This window comes from Myxocyprinus asiaticus, chromosome 23, assembly GCF_019703515.2.
Source record: "Myxocyprinus asiaticus isolate MX2 ecotype Aquarium Trade chromosome 23, UBuf_Myxa_2, whole genome shotgun sequence".
Lineage (NCBI taxonomy): Eukaryota > Metazoa > Chordata > Actinopteri > Cypriniformes > Catostomidae > Myxocyprinus > Myxocyprinus asiaticus.
Genome location: NC_059366.1, coordinates 1373858 through 1378925, shown reverse-complemented (window position 1 = coordinate 1378925; position 5068 = coordinate 1373858).

Sequence of the window (5068 nt, the reverse complement as noted above, 5' to 3'; positions counted from 1 at the left end):
CATCTCTGAAACCCTTAGATGGCACTCAGCATCCCATCCATGACACACGCGTAATCGCAAGCATAAAAGTGGGAGTGGGTCGCCATCTCGTCAGGATTTCTTCTGAAGGGACGAGAGCACATCTCCAAGTCCCATAACAGCAAAAACTCAGGAGATTGGCAAGCATACGTAGTGTCTCGTTCCTTCCTTTCAGGGATCTGAGGTTACAGTTGTAACCTGAGCGTTCCCTTTCAAGTCAATCGGTCAATCAATGCTGCGTCAGTTTGCTGATGCTATGGGGAACATATACCACAACGCCATGCTACTGATTGCATGCACGCAATGTGCCACTAGCCTCCAAAAGGGTAGAAAGCGCACACAGAACTCCACTTCATATACCAAATAGGAAGGAGGAATAAACAGAGCCCTTTTGCAAAATCAGAGTAGAAATTCACAATGAGACTAGCCAATGGGTAGCACCTCATTATACTGAAAAACAGCACCAGGTGTAGACAACATCCACACTGTCTTGGGGAAAACATAAGGTGGTAAGAATTGAAAAAGCATTACAAATGCCACTGGCCAACTGGGTAGGGAAACATAAGTATTGCAAAGTGCCCAGCAGTACAATTAAATCAACTCTCCTTCACAGTTAGGAAGAGCGAAGGAAGACTGGGAAGAGTGAGGAGACATCCAAGTTGTAGAACCTGGCAAAAGTTTTAGGGGAAGCCTAGCCTGCATCCAGGCTAATGTCCAGGAGGAAGCCATGCACCTAGTAGAATGGGCTCATACCCCAATGGGGCATTGGAGGCCTTGCAAATTTTAAAAGTGCACAATGGAGTAAACAGCCTATTGCGACAGCCTCTGTTTGGAGATGGCACCAAAACAGACAAAAAGCTGTTCCATCAGCTAAAAATGACTAATATGCTTAACATACAAACGCAATGCCTTTACAGTGCAGAGCAGATGAAAGTTCTGTGCCTCATCTGACTTAAAGGGAGGAGGATTGAACGCATTCAAAGTAACTACCTGAGCCCTAAAAGGGGAGGTTTAATGCACAGCTTTTGAAAAGCCAGTTCCAAACTCCAGACAGGAATCGTGGACCAACAAATGCTTTACAGAAGCCAAAGCGAGAAGTAGCACGTTCTTTAATGAGATTTTCAATAATAAAAAAAAATAAAAAAATAAAATGTCTCACTTATTTTTTTATTCAGCCTCTATTTCTCACATAATAACTTTATGCTTGACTTCACCAATACTTTGACTCTAAGCTCTGTGAAATGTATTCAAATCTACAGATTTGCAACACCGTTTTATTTTTACACATCAGTTCTCCTGTCATTCGGAGATGCCGTTACCTTATACGGAGTTGGTGATGTCATAGATTAACCTCAGGATACCTTTATCACCTGACGAGCGTTAGGGTCAAGGTGGCACATCGCAGAGTAACCGGGAGACGCTGGTTTACAGAGCTCTTCCTGAAAACCTCGATGCTAATTTATTATTTTACCAGCGGCGAAAGTTTATTCCGTCGATGGGAAATAACCTTGTTTCTCAAGCCCCACGGATACAGGAAGACGGATAACTTGATCGTTGCTGTTTGAAGAATACGACACGCATCATTATTCCTACTTTCAAATGTAACCTGGAATCACGCAAGTGGATTTATCACTCAACTTTGCGCCTCAACAATCTATTTAGAAGCCTTGGACAATGAAAACTGGACTACTAAACAGTGGCGGTAGCTGTGAGTACTCCATTGCTCATAAACTATGACTGACGTATATATACTTTTTCCTCTTCTTGACTTTTGTTTTTTGGGACTGAATTGTTTGAATGAATTTTTCTTCGTAATTGCCTGTGAAGATATTATTTCTTTGTTGAAACTGAAAAGGAACTGAACTTTTGGTGAAATTGTATATATTTTGGGACATTTAATGAACTGAAGAATATTATTTTGTGAACCTTTTACAGAGAAAATACACAGAGTGAAACTTATTTTCGAGTCTGATGGTTGTTTATGTTTGAAAAGAGAGTGGGTATAAGCGTGACATATCTTTCTAACAAGTCAAAAGGTTCATGTTATTTCTTGGAGGAAATTGTGTATGCATGAAACCATTGTAAGGTTTATGGTAAAGACTTGACTAACCATACGAAACAACTTAAAAACAAAACTTAAATGACAGTAAACCTGTCTGGCACCCCAGCAATGAAAGAAAACAGTGCAAGCTCACCGACTCAAGTGGTTCACACAGGGGTCCTGGTAGCACATTCAACACCAGCACTAAATGCCAAATTGCAACGGTAGCAGGACAAGGTCTCAACTGTCTCGCACCCCGCAAAATTGTATTACCAAAGGATGCCAAAAAACTGACTGACCATCCAAAGGAACACGGTCCGCTGCTATGGCAGCCATGTAGACTTTGAGCGTGGACTGAGTTAAACCTGCGTTCAGCCGCTCCTATAAAACAGCAGCACTGTCTGCACGAGACAATGAACTGGGTCCTCGCCATGAGAGGAGCACCAATCAGTGAAGAGACATCACTTCAAAGCATACAGCCGCCTACAGAGGGGGCTCTTGCATGCAAAATATGTCAAGCACTGGCTGCGGCAAACCGGCTACATCAGACGGGCCCTGTTCAGGTGCCTCACATGATCATCTCACCTCGCATCCAGCGACAAGATTTCCCTGACATAAGACTGACTCCCTGATTCCCTGACTCCTTCGTGCAGTCCCTCGAGAGACGCAAAGGTTCAGAGACCTGAACTTCTCGCTAAATAGGGAGAATGTGAAGTCACCATAAGCTGCTTGTGCAGCCTCGAAAAGAACAGTACCGGAGGCGAAACTTGAATGCTTTCCAACAGAGTGAACACAGTTCATCCTTCTTTTTTTTTTTTTTGAGGCTCAAGCGAGAAACTTCAAGCAACGCAGTCTCAAAGGTCACTTTATCCCGTTTCCTTGCCCGCAGGATGGAAATTACAGTAAGCACCTCACCTGAGGATGTACATGTCTCACTAATGAAGCCCAGCGACAAGATTTTCCTGACATGATCACCACCGCCAACGTGAAAGATCGCAGTGCGCCAGAACCGGTCGCATATCGCCACATTTCTGAAGAGGCAAGCCTGCTGAAGATAGAGAAGAAGAGAGATGCAAGCACAAGCCTGCGATGAATCATCCTCAATTTCCCTGTGCTCTGTATTCCATCCTCGGAAGAAATAGGGAACAGAGGGGTCCGGCCCGAGAAGCAAGCCCAGAGCAAAGTGCTTTGAATGTCAATGTCAAATTTAGTTATATAGCACAATTAAAAACAACTATAGTTGAACAATGTGCTGTAAAACCACATATACGTAATGAATACAAAGAGAATTTGACAATAAGGAATTAAAAACAACAGTAAGAAATTTTAGAACAAAAACACACAATACAACTCTAAGGTTGATTATAAGCCAGGGAAAAGAGATAATTTTGATTTAAATTCAGAAACTAAAATCAGAGTAATATGATCACGTTTACATACACCAGTCAAAAGTCTAGCAGCAGCATTTGGAACCAAGCGATGGCTGATTTACTTCCTATAAAAAGAGAGTTACAGTAGTCAAATCAAGGTGAGATAAAGGCATGAATCACCCTTTCAAACTCCTTAAATGAAAGAAAAGGCTTAACTTTAGCCAAAAGACTTAAATGGAAAAAACTAGACTTTACCACTGCATTTATTTGTTTATCAACCCTAAGTGCAGAGTTGAATAAAACACCCAAGTTTTTCTATAGATGGTTTAATGTAGGAAGCCAGACAGCTGAGATTGAGATTGAGATTAAGAGTGCCAGAAGCGTATGAAGTCCCACAATACAATGATCTCAGTTTTACTCTCATTTATAATAAATAAAAAGCTCTGTATCATGACAAAAGATGACCACAAGGCTGTAAGGCCCTGAAAGGATCAACATGTCGAAGCTTAAAAACAGCTGCATCACTGAAAATCTAGTAGAAGACCTAGAGAATGAGCTTGCTGATCTTTTTCTTGAGGATTACGCTGAGAAAGACTGGGAGCGATTCCTTTAAAACATTTTAAGACATCCAAGATTGTATTTTATATAAACAGACCAATAAAGATTCTAAATTATTTTTGTCATTTTGTTTCAAAGCCAGATAGTGTCATCTGCATAACAGTCAAAAGACACACCATGCTCCTTAAAGATAGATCCTAAAGGAAGCATATACAATGAAAACAAAATTGGAGCAAGAATGGAGCCTTGAGGGACCCCGCAGGTAAGAGGAGCTACAGAAGAAGAAAATCCACCGATGCAGACTGAGAAACTTCTATTACTCAAATCTGGGCCGGTTGCATAAACATAGCCATTAACTTAAGACATTGTCTAACAATTAGTCTGACTAGCTAAAGACGCCATAGAAAGCCTGTTGCAAAAAAACAAACTCACAGTTGTCTTTAGTAAGAAAGTCTCATTCGTATTGCATTGTGGGAAAAGTAAGACACTGAACAGCTTAAACAATTGCAGACAGTGGGCGCTCAAACAGTTTTCCTTTGTTAATATTTGCCTGTTAGAAGACTGCAATGCTTCAAAATTGATTGTACTAAACATATTTTGTGATTTTAACCCAAATAATAATAATAATAATAATAATAATAAAAACTTGTTATTAGTCAGATCTCAACTCAAGCCCCTTCTATCCCTCAACTGAAGCGCCCACTAGCTCAGCTGACAGTTATTTTCCTTGGCAACATTGAATGTAAACAAAAGTTAGCCTAGGGGTCTGCTGTCTTACATTTCAGTCTTAAATTAGAACAATCTAAGTTTATGCAACTGACTGATAAATTTAAGACCAAAATTTTAGACAACTAACTTGTAAGACTAGTGTAAAACCATTCAACCAATTGAGGGCTGTCGTGGAAGTATTTCCTGCTTCCTCTTTCTCTAGAGCGTTTCCCCACTCTAGCCGGTATCAGTCGTTGTCCCAACTGAACGGGCTGTCCAGGCATCCCTGGATCGGTTTTACCTGTACTTAAATTCCCTAGGGTGTTTCCCCACTCTAGACGGTATCAGCCGTTGCCCCGGCTGAACGGGCCCT